Source organism: Coturnix japonica, chromosome 1 (genome assembly GCF_054131305.1).
Source record: "Coturnix japonica strain WE chromosome 1, WE-NBRP24, whole genome shotgun sequence".
Lineage (NCBI taxonomy): Eukaryota > Metazoa > Chordata > Aves > Galliformes > Phasianidae > Coturnix > Coturnix japonica.
Window position 1 is genome coordinate 91,920,524 of NC_140663.1, and position 13,035 is coordinate 91,933,558.

Here is a 13,035-nt window from a genome sequence, read left to right on the forward strand (position 1 = left end):
AGTGTTAAATTTTTATTTAAGTGGTAAGAAAAAAAAATATATAGTTTTGTACAAGCATCTTCTTTTAGAGATTTAATATTAGTACTGATGTTCTTGAGATTCAGAATGACTTTACACCAGCAGGTAAGGTCTGGTTGGCCTGGTAAGTTAAACAAGGTGATCCTTTTTCATCTCACCATGCAGACCAAAGGAAATGTGAATTTAAGCACGTCCTAATAGTGCAAAAGTGAATATAGTTAAATCAAAATATATCTTGTCATGGTTATGGCTAGGATAGAATTAATCTCCTTCCTAGTAACTGGTATGGTACTGTATTTTGGATTTTTGATAAAAATAGCGGTGGTAACACACTGATGTTCTAGTTGTTGCAGAGCAATGCCTGCTAAAAGGCAAAGACCTTTCAGCTTCTCACATTACCAACAAGGAGCTGGTTGTGCATCAGGAGCTGGGAGGAGACAGCCAGACCAGCCGACCTGGGCTGGCCAAAGGAATACTGCACCAGATGGTGTCATGCTGAGCAATAAGAGCTGGGAGACATTTTGAGTGGTCACATTTGTCTTTTCCACTATTACAAGTGATGTGTCCTTCTTTCTTGGTGGTGGCTGAGTATCTACCTGATAATGGGAAGCAGAGAATGGATTCTATGCTTTGATTTGCTTGTATGCACAGATTTGCTTTACTGGGTACATTGGCTTTAACTTACTCAATCCTTGAGTTCTCAGGCTTTTACTTTTCTGATTGTCTTCCTAATCCTAACTGGGGTGTATGTAGTGCTACTCTGCCTGCTTGAGTTAAACAATGCTTACCTTAGTTTACATTTCAAAGCCAGATTTCCTTGTCTTTTTTCATAGTACACATTTACACGTGAAAATTATAGATGTAATTACTTCATTTAGGGTCTGCAACTGAGAATTCTGATTTACAGCTATCTTAACATGAGAAGATATATGGTTATATTTCCATTTTCCTAGCCGTAGAAATAAAATTGACAACTTTTCCTTGAAATGTTTATCTTAAATCTTTATCTTCTTTTTCCTGATTGTACATCCTGTATTTAATTTCTTGATAACTGTTGTCTAAAGTAAATTGATTAACTATGTGATGAACTATGAATTTCTATGAACAAGAATGTGAAAAATTGAGTTGTCTGAAGGTATTTTTTTTTCAAATCTACAAATAAAGGAAACATAAAGCAAAAGATATAAATACTCATACAAGTATATGACAATTAATAAAGAGGCACTGAAAGTTTAATTCCTTTTTTCCATATTCCTAAGTAACACCATCAATCAAAAATTCTTTTATGCAAGTCTAGTGTAAAATCTACATATAACAACAGATTTGTCAGGTATATTTTTCATACACTGATACCTCTTTTTCATGCATAGTCTGATTTTTGAAGTTATTACTGGCAGATTCTGTTATTTATCTTCTTATTTGACCCACATACCACCATAAAGAAATAACTTTGGCACTCAATCTTTGTCTTCAAATATGAAACCAAAATTATGATATTGCTTTATTATTGTTGTTGTTGTTGTTGTCAATATCTTTTAATTTATGCAATAAATGCAATACAATACTGGGCTTAAATTCGTGAATATTTTCGTATTTTTAAAGTAGAGCATATTTTTCTGGCAGGAAATCTGAGAGTTTCATATACATCAGAAAGGATTGTAAGTAATTAATAACAGAAAAAAAAAAAAAATGTCCAGAGAAAATCTGGCTGATTCATTTACTTGAATACATCATATGTCTCTTTTCTCCCTTGTGGTATGTATATATGTATATCGCATTCTGGCAGCACATCTTCTTTTGATATATGACCCCATGTGCTAGAAACAGCTGGTATTTTTATCTTTCATAAGAGATCCCGGAGAGAGAAAGAAGGGAGTAAGAGGGAGAGGAAGAGAGAGAGAGACAGCAACTAAGCATGTTGCTTTACTGTACGTGAGGGCTCTGCACTGAAAGCAGCTCCTGTAGTAGGAATGACAAAACTGCAGGTCTGCACTCTAGCTGTGGTATGTGTACACAGGCTATCAACACAATCCCTCTGTAATATCTCTGTAACATGACATGGGTCATGAGTTCTATACCAGAATTTTGGAAAGCTGAGATGTTTGCTAAAGGGCTGAGCTGATAGTACCTTATTATTTACATTACTCCTTCTTGTATTCATTAAGGGAAGAAACACATAGGAGTGAGCTGGAAAAAAAATGGTAGCAGTGGAGACAGTTCTAGGACTAAGCATTATTCAGTAAATTAATCAAGAAATTGCAAAATTGCAAATACTTTTTAGCAGAAAATTGTGTACGTTGGGTAGAACAGATAAAATCATGAAATATTCAAACAGGACTTCTCAAGTTAACAGATTCATCCTTAACCACAAACAGTATCCATTGGAAAAAAAACAGGAGACAGTACATTTTGGAAGTAGTAATTTTAACCTCTTTGCTGATAATGACAGATATTGCCCAAACTGTACTCTCAGAGGAGGAAAATACCAGATGTGGTATTTTCACATCACATGTAGTTTAGAATGGTTATAATCCATGCAGTGTTGAGCAATAAAGTTTGATGCATTCAAGTTCAGGGAGTCTTCAGACTTTAAACAATCTAAAAGTGAACACATAAACCAGTGCAGAAGATGTTCTAGCCCATGAGAAACTAAAACTTTTCTGCAAAGAAAGGTTCTTTGGAGAACAGTCTGTCACAGGCAAGAAATGACAGAATTGCTGGGACTGTGTGCACTGACTGGTCAGGAGAAAGGAAGGAGGGAGGGCTGCACTGTACCAGAATCTGGCTAAGATGTCACAGGGAAAAAAGAAACAGGAGGTGGTGAAGGCACAGTGGAGATTTCCAAATGCCTGAAACATCTTAATCAGGTTTATGTAAGAAGTTAGACTCAATAGTGCTTATCTGAGCTGAACAGAGTTGCTGAACCTTCTCTCTTGAGCCTTTAGCTAAACTATGAGGCTTTGAAAACCACTACCAAGTTTCCTCAGTGTGGAATTTGAATGAAGGAAAAGACACATCAGGGAAAAGATATTGAATTTTTCTTTGGAATTTAAAAATTATGTTCCCTTTGTGGAAAACACTGTGGGCTAAGTATGGTGACATAATACTAGCTTTAGTTCACAAGAATAGTTTTCCTTGCCATAATGAGCTCTGTATTATTCCTTTCAATCATTCTCTCCTAAAAAATATGTATATATATATATTCACGACAGTAGTTTATTAGTGTATGTGGAAAATAGTTAGAGAACTTAAGCTACTACTTTCTTACTGCCTGCCCCTGCACAGAAACCCAGGGTGTTTCACATCTTGTGTTGATAACAGAGAAACTTGTAATTCAGCCACACCAGAACTGTGTGAATTTTTGTCAAGGTGATGTGTATACTGGCATATGAACAGGAACAAGCTGAAGCAGATACAGTGCTGGGTGATTCGCCAGGACAGCAGAGACAATCATGTCTCTATCTCGTATTCATCAAAAACTGAAGGGGATCCAGCCTCACCCTGGGAGCCCTGAAGCAACACTCATGGGTCATTGTGCTTAATTTCAAATATGCCACTTTGCATATGTCTTAAACACAGCAACAGCCTATAGTATCTGTAAGACCTCTTCAGCACTCAAAATAGGGTTATGTGTTGATAACTCATCTGAAGCTAAAATGTGCTGATGACAAAGCACCAGTCATATCTTAAATTACTTATATTTATTTGTTTTGCTTCATTTTTACTGTAAAGCTTTTGGCATTAGAAACTGCAAAACACTAGGTTTGTTCAATTTTCTTATGTTTCCAAGTAGGCAAAAAACCTCCACTGGATTTCAACAGTCAAGAAAAAAAAAAAGGAAAAAAAAAAAAAGCTATACTAGGTTTTGTCTCTCGGCCTTAGTTTAATCAAACTGAAGACACAAACTACCCTTTAGCTCATAAATTATCTAGATTTTTGGTCTAGATCCAAGCACACCTGGTTTCCTTTGAGCACTGCATTTATCCTTTTCTTCCTGTTTTTACTAACCTAGTCTTAACTGTTGGTTAAGCCATTTTCCTAGAGCACTGTGGAACAAAACAGATCCATAAGCCCATGCTTACTTCTCTGGTTTTTGGTGAGTAAAACCATAAGAGAAACTATAGCTCCAGTTAAGGGTGTGAAGCTAGGCAGTGTTGCCTGTCTCTTCATTGCAGGTTTGTTTTTGCCTTCTATGTTAGCATGGTTTGTCACATTCTTGGGCTTATGACTGCCCTTGCTAACTCTACATGAACTGTAAATACCTAATCTATCACTGAAAATACTACTTTTGGGCATGAATGCTTATTTTGGCAGTGCTGTGTGAAATAAAAAGTATTTAAGAATATTTTGGTTCTGAATATTATACAGCATAGAGAAAGGAATTATAATAATTCCCCAAATTCTGCTTGCATTCCAGATACTGGCATCCAAACTAAAATTTTCTTTAACTATTTATTTAAAAAAAATGAGGCTGCAAACAAGACATTTTTCTTCTTCTTTGGATGTGCAGTAACTTTTACTATGCTTCTTTTCAAGTCCTTGAACTGAATTTTCTTATCAGAGCACACACTGTCTATATCTTGTTCTGCATTCAGACCAACCCCCTGAAGATACAGAAGTAAATATCACTCATGTGTGACTGGTTTCATTTATGATTTGTGCCTGCTGATATAGAACCACTATATTTGTTCTCACAGTACTGCAAAGTAAAGGTTAAATTAAGACAAAGTAAACAAAGTCTGGTTCATTGACATTTAAAACTAGTCACAAGCAAACCTTGTCCATGCAAATCCTGCAAGGCTTACTGCATCTCTAATACAGAACCTCATATTTTATGTAATGTAGAGTTTCTCCTGGGAAAATTTAGCCAAAGCAGATACCTGTTGCTGCCATAAGGTAGGAAACAGAGTAAGATATAATAAACATGTTTGTCTCAAACCCATACATAAGCATACTAAAGCAGGGTGATCTGTGACTAATAATAAAAATTCTGTAACACTGCAAGAATACTAATAGAAATTTGTAATACTGCTAAACATAAATATGTAACCAACGCATAGACACAGAGGGGGAAATGGAGATTTGTGATATAATTGCACAACTAGGGTGCAGAAAAAAATATTTTAAAATAGTACAATATGCAAAGTAAGAGCTCAGAATTTATAGCCAGCAAGAGAGATGTGTGGTAAAACTAAAATAACTGATATCTGATGGAGCCAGAATGATCCTGCAGAATAAGCAGGAAAGATGCCTAGTGAAACCTAGTGAAACCAGAAACAGATGGCTAGTGAAACCATCCCTGTTCCTGGAGGTGTTCAAGGCCAGGTTGGATGGGGCCCTAGGCAACCTGACCTAGTAAATGTGGAAGTTTGGTGGCCCTGCCAGGCAGGGGGGTTGGAGCTTCATGATCCTTGAGGTCCCCTCCAACCCAGGTCATTCTGTGACTCTGTGTGAAACCAAGCTTTTGTCACACAAATAAGATGCACTATGTCAAGTGTAGATAGGATCATCCCCTTATTTTCTGGAGAGGAGACAAGAAACATAAAGCATTAACAGCGAGAAAGGAAAGATAAGGAAGGTGACAGCCGACTGTCATACAGAACACTAATCTCCAATTTTCTAACTGATGCATAGACATGCATAGATAATATACATGTAGATATATTCATTAAAGTATAGTGTGTTTTTATATATACACATATGTGTAAACCTATACCTGCCCACATATATTCACTGACAACAAAAGTGCCTGGAAATATGCCCTCTCACATATCACTTTCAGGCTATCTCATGAATCTCTATATAGTTTAGTTCCAGCTTCCAAATCACGGTATACAAAGACAGGATACTCTGGATCTCCCTGTTGTCAGAATTAAGTGGATTTCTTTGACTGAAATGCTTGGCTCTCCCAAACATGAAGGTGTTACCTGGCGGATTTGAGCATCTTAATACACTTTTGTGTATTGCACTTTCAAGGACTCCACTTTCCCTTGGCTCTGCACTTCAGCCTGCAGAATGCATCTCAACTTGCACCAATCACTTTGAATATACCCTTCACTTCAGATCACAAGCTCTCAGTTTGACTTTTACAACATAAGAGAAAGTAGCCTGACAACCAGTACACAGCAGCTCAAGCTGTATGTCCTGTAAAACTATCTGCAAACATATTAGATCTTCTGGTGATATTCAGGGACTGTTGTCAATTCAATTTTACCAAAGACAATGAGTTTCAGCAGAGCAATTGCAAGATATAACACTCTCTAAAATTCCAAAAGCAAACTTGAAGGATATGTAATCACACATTATGCAGGATTTAATACAGAGATTTCAAAATTATATTCACTGAGATAATAATTGTCCAGAACTGTAGCCTCACAAATCAGTGCACTGTGGCCTGGATTCTCATCAGCAAAGCACCTGCAGTAAATACCAGGAAGAGTCTCTGACTGATCATTGACAGATTTTGATCAGGGCAAAAGGATAAACTCTGCACACAATTCAAAAGTGAATTGGGGATGAGTATATTTCTATCCTACTGCAAAATGTATTTTGTATTAGATGCTATTTATTTTGGAATTTTGTTAGAGTAATTAAATGAATTCATGATTACAGTAGGACTGAATCTTTTTTCTTTCTTTTTTTTTTTTTTCCAAATTAATCAACACTGTAATGATTTCAGAACTTGTGAATATCTATGATTTGGTTCCTGATACTCTTCACTACATTATATTTACAGGCTGAACATGAGATACATTCTATTAAGTTTTAGGCAAAATTTTAAAAATCATACTCTGCTATTTATGGACTGTTTTAACTGTAACATCAATTTGAGCAGAGCTAGAATCAGTTTTATAAACAAAAACGAGACAAGCCAAAGAGTTCTTAATTTCTGGTATGGTTTGTCAGAGGTTATTGTCATTGCAATTTTTCAAAAAGAAAAGAAATTGCAAATTTAAATTTCTAATAAATTTCAGTGGGTCAGCAGAGTTCACAGTGATTGATAATGGCAAGAAGTGCCTTTAAGATGAAGAAGACAGAACACAGTGCCATAGATTATTTTCATTGCTTCCTAGACATTCAAGGAATACTTGAAAACATGCTGCTAAAGTAAATCAGCCTTATTAAAAATACAAAGATAAAGAGTCAAGAAGACAGTGAGATGGATAGAAGAATGCACATTTTAGATTCTGTTCCTTTTGTTAGATCCTCTAAGGTAAAATATCTGTAGGGTTGAATCTGATCTTGCAGGAAACCTGGACTACAGAAGAAAACTGAGGTAAAAACTACATCCCCTTTTTAAACATAACATATTGGAAGAGAAGTTTGGAGCTCTACTCTGTTTTATTTTCACAGACCTACACAAATGTTACAGCAAGTTTCTCCTATCCAAAGTCATCAGGTAATGTCTTCATTTATACCTATAAAAAATTCCCCAAAGAACAATGTTTGAATTTTGTCTTTTTGTACACATAATGCAACAGAGACTTCTGCTCTCTTATTTCTGTTTCTTGAAGAGAAAATAAACATTGCTTCTATCCTCAGAGCAGAAGAGAGCAATACTGATAACCTACCCATAGGTTTTCTCAAAAAATTCCTCTTGAGAACCAGAAAAACACACATTAGAGGAGAGAAGTTCACCAGGTGTCTTTCATTTAAAGGGTAGCTTTTGATGGAAAGTCAGTAAATCTAGAAAAGGAAATTTAAAAAAAAAAAAAAATGCTGCTTATTATTTCAAGCATTACTGAAATGAATGTCAGTGCTAAAACTATGAATTGAAAAAGCCCTGACAGTTTTATCTGGGCTGATATCCAGAATGCAACAGAATCTGCACATCAGTTAATGTAAAAAAATACACCGATGTACAGACTGACAGGCAGTTTTAGGCTTCAACTACATCTTAGTCAAATAAGTATGTGAAAGGACTACACCTCTTTCTGTGAGATATGTTTCCTCCTGTTGTAGACATTTCCCTTAAATTCACTAGATGTGAAAATGTCACCCTTCAAGTGAATATGGGGGCTAGGAGATCAGAGGTCAAGGAAATAAACTGCTTCCAAAGTTTCCCCACCTGACATTCTTCTCTCTCCCAGTGCCAGATCTCCTCAACTGTTAAACTGAACAGGTGTAGTAGAAAATGAGTTTTGGAAGAGACCAGGGACTAGGATATAAAGAGAGTTCCACAGATACTGAAAGTACTGAGCTCCTTTTTATTTAAGTATGCTGTATTTTATAGCTTTACAGCAACTTTTAGTTGTTTTATGCTGTAGGCAAGAGAGAATATGACTTTACTTTGTGTCATTTACAGTTGGCCTGTTAGACATACATTATTTTATAGTAAGAGCTATTGAGTGTTATGTAACTGATGATGGTTTGCATCTCATTCTTTGCTTAACTACACCCTTACTATAAGCAAAGAAGGAATCATAAATATTGAACACAAATAGAGAATTAGAGAGAGTCATGAAAATGTCTCTCTTCTGGTGTTTTACTTTACAGTCACAGAAAAACAAAGATACTATTAAAAGAAAGAAAAAAAAAAAAAAAAAAAAAAGGATAGAGCAAAATTTCTGTGAGTTAAAATATGAAAAACTGCTCCATAAAGTAGAGGAAAAGCTCCTGTCAGAAATTTACCAGTCTTTGTACCTGATTTCTCCTTGTCAGACAACATAGAGAACTATTGCCAGTGTCAGTATTAAACCGTGGTTTGTAGGGCTGAATAAACCATGAGGTAACAGAGGATGGTCTTTTAAAGGATATGGAAGAGAGAATAAATCTTTAAATAATATTTTAAAATATTAATATAATATATACTACATGATGTTGCTCTTTAAAATAAGAAAGATATTTATCTCGTCTTTTTTTTTTTCCTAAATATTTTAAATATTTAATATATCTTAAAAAAAAAAAAAAAAAAAAAAAAGAGGACTGAAGATCTCCCACTTCAGTACAAGACTATACCAGTAATGACAACTAAAAACAGTCTGTGAAATATATATATAATGAACTATATATGTCTGTGTAAAAAACAAACAAACAAACAAAACTGTATAAATGATCCAACATCAATTTGGCCCAAAGCCACAAAAAGAAATTGAAGTTTTATGATATAGGGAAATTCAGCTGAACGTGGTGTTTAAATTTCCTGGGAAAATCAGAAACTACAATAGAAGTAGAGTGTTATTCCACAAGAAAAATCAGCCACGAGTAAGAGTCTGAAACCTGGTATGGAAAAGCAATCCCTGCCCCCAGAGCTAAAACTTGCAGAAAATATCTCTGCTATACTTCATTTATCACTCAGTTATAGTTTAGATACAGCTACAGCTTGATCTGTTTCAGAGCTTAATTTCATAAAGTTCATTTTAGGTAGGATGCTAAATTTACCACTGAATCGATTGCTTTGAACTTTCTCAATTCTATTCGCCACTTCAATCCTCAATGCGGTCATTTCATTTTGTTTCCTGTCAGCCTTTATTATTGAAAATAATTATTGTTTTCCTTTTATGTCTTACCTTTTTTTTTTTTTTTTTTTTTTACTGTCCCATTTTAAAATATGCTCTTGTGAATCTATGCAACTAAAAACTTGCAATTCCTTATCTTAAATTTTTCATGTCTTAATCTCTTTTTCTTGGCTATCAGTACCATTTCACACAGTTATCTGCACAGCATCACTGAAAACTGCTTTCTATACTAGCAGAACTGTAATTTAAATTTCCATGATATTTTGGAGCAGATGGGCTTTACTGCGTAACTCTTTGGCCTGAATCTGAATGAATCATGGAGTCATTCAACTACTGGGATGTTTGCAGTAATTGCTTGTTGATTTTCTATTGGCCATTTGAAGCTGAAAGTACTTTTGATTTCCTTATTATACGTTGGAGGAAGGTCACTGATTTGATTTGTGATACTCTTCTTCTGTTAATGCTTGTCTCAAACACATAATAAATGTCTGTTTTCTTATGTCTACAAGACTCCTCCTAATTGACATTTAAGTTGTAATCAGTGCATTTATCTCAAATTGAAGGTTCTCAAAATGAAAATATTCAGTGAAATAGGGAATTATTTACCAAATGTGATAGTTTGAATCCTCATTTTAACAATTCGAGAAACCAAGAGGACAAAGTACACTTCAGCAGGATAGCAATGAAATATTTTGTCTGAGAATATTAGTATGCAGTGTCCAGTATTAATTTCTGGGAGATACAATGACTGCTTAGAAAACACATCACAAGGTAAAAAAATTTAAAAAAAAATTAAAAAAAATAATCTGAGAACTATAAGTCAGCTTTCTTCTTCCCCGCTGTGGAAAACAGAAGCCCTTGGACAACACTATTCAAATCCTGCTGCAGTTTCCCACATAAAAGCACAGATCAGTTCTTAAGAGGTCCATGTCTCACAGATATTGAATGCCTGTGGCTCTCTCCATCTTGTCAAAGGCAACTTTTTCCATGAGATTTCCTTTCTAAGTCACTACTACTTAATGTTGCAACAAAAGAATAATGGACATTCTGATGTTATGTTACATCCTTGGATTTACTCATGTTCAGTTTTGCAACAAATTATATTTCCTTTACAATCATGTGTATATTCATGCATTATGGATAATCCTAATTTATGTTTCCTTACCTGTTGGCTGTCTGGTACCTCAGCATATCTTCTCTGGCTAGCAGGGTGTTTGCTGTTCACTGGTGTATTGTGTATGAGACATTAGTACAGTTGCCTCAGTGTTGTCTCTTAATTTGGGGAAGTAATATTACCCTACTGACATTACTCTTACAAATGTATGCTCCAGGCTGGGGCAGGTATTCCAGTTTCAGGTAGCTATTCCAAGTTAATAAATGTGAAGAGATGGATATGGATTCTAAATTTTCCATGCAATGTTTGGAAGCAAGTGCTTCATGGCAGAAATGGTACTGCTAGCTAACGAGGCAAAAATTAGCATGCTGTGGATTGTCTCCATTATAAAAAACAAACAAACCAAAAAAACCTACAATCTGCATTCCTCTTAGATTCATTGAAACCTCAAAGCTCAAGCTCACAGAGTGGAAGAGGACTATAGCATTTTCATAGCATTTGTTTTCAGGCTTCATCTTTAACCATCTACAAGGTATTCCAGTATTTCAGCATATTATTATCTACTGCTGAAACTGGGAGGCCTCATTTTGTGGTACTTCCAACAGATACCAATGTCTGTAAGTGACATTGGACTTCAGTCTCTGGAAATCCTTTTCTAAAGTGAATACCTAATGTACAACTCCACAAAAAAAATCCTTCTCCAGTTTTTATAAAAAATATTTTCACTATCCAATCCATTTAACAGGCATTTCCTTTTATTAGCAGGGGAAAAAAAGGAAAAACAAAACAAAACAAACAAACACAAAGAAAAATCACTTTGAGGGACCTCCCAGTACATTTAATTGGGTTATAAAGAGTGAGATATACCACCAGTTTTGTAAATACCAATGAGGTTTGCTCATATGTCTGTTTAAGGAGGATGGTCCATTTTGTGTGTGCATGCGTGCACTTGCACATTGTGACTGCAGAAATGATGAACTGCTAGTGTCCAGAGCTGCACACCTGTACTAGCTTACCTTTGACAGAAGATTTCTTGTTTACTTGCTTAGAAAGAAGTGCATAAAGGAGTGCTCATAGAGTATAGGAAGAAAATGAGCAGCTAGCTAACTTGACGATTACACTTTTGCTTGTATTGTACATCTGTAGCCAGAGGGTATGAGCTCTCACACTTTGTTATGAAGTTTATTCTATGTCACAGTAGTTCAAAAGAATCACAGATGTAAAGTCAAATATTTGCCACAACAAAGGTCAGAATAATCTACAGGAACAGAGAGCAAAACAGGAAGGGCCTTTCAACAGATTCAAGACTTAAATACCTAAGCTTAAGATCTCTTAAGTTTTTTAATTATTTTTTTTTTTAACTTTGACTTTTTTCCTCCTGATCAATGCGCAAACTGTAAATTCAGCATGACTCATCTGACTTATTCACACCACAGTTCGTCTTTTCATGAATAGAGTTAAAAATCATAATCTGTTGTCATATATATAATAGAAATATAACAGTACTCCTGAAAGCATCCAAAAAATATATCCAGAACTATGGATAAATTCAAATCCATGCAAATGCAACTGCCCTGAATTAATTTTTTCCCATTATTACCTGGTAAAAAAGAGATTATTTCCGTGTCTATCAGATAATCAATTCATCAGCTGAGTATTTTAGTGAAAATACCTTTCACTTCCCATTGCCTTTTAGAAATGTTCCCAAATGAGTAACTTTAAGGCTAAGATATCAGTTACTTTAGTCAGTTGTAAAAACTGTCATGTTACTGAATAACTTTTCCTCTCCTATTATATGTAGGTTAGATGTTTCTCATTTACTAAAGTTCATAAAACTTGTATGAAACAGAAATTTTAAGATTTATTACAATGTAACCAATAGAAAAGCTCTGGTCTATAACTTTTCTTGTTTATAAATCTGAAAGAGTTTTAGACTAATCAATGAGTCATATTTAGGGAAGGCAGGAATATGCGTTCAAATTTATCGATCTGTGGATTGAAAATAAGGTCAGAAGACTGTGAGTTGTCACTATACTCAAGGTTGTTATCTGTCCTTTTATTATTTTCCACAGATTCCTAGCACACACATGAAGGAATTCTGGAGAATATGTCTAGTAAATGAATAAGTGAATCTAGCATCACAGACAAATTATTGAAATATTAGAAAATACTAGATAAACTGAAACACTAATTGAATACATTGTCTGCATTCAGTAACTAGGAACCATGCTTTCTCATGTCACATTATTTCATTCAACTGATCAAAAAAGGCAGAGAGATGTAATTTTCTAGAGAAAAGGGCATTTTCCCCCACTTTAACAATTAAATCTATAAGGGAGAGGTTTGAAATCACTTTAAAAGGGTCCTCAGACAGTTATTTTTCAAAGCAGAGGAAGGCTAGTAAAGAAGGAAGGTGAAAGGAGAATCAAAGCTTATTTCAAATGT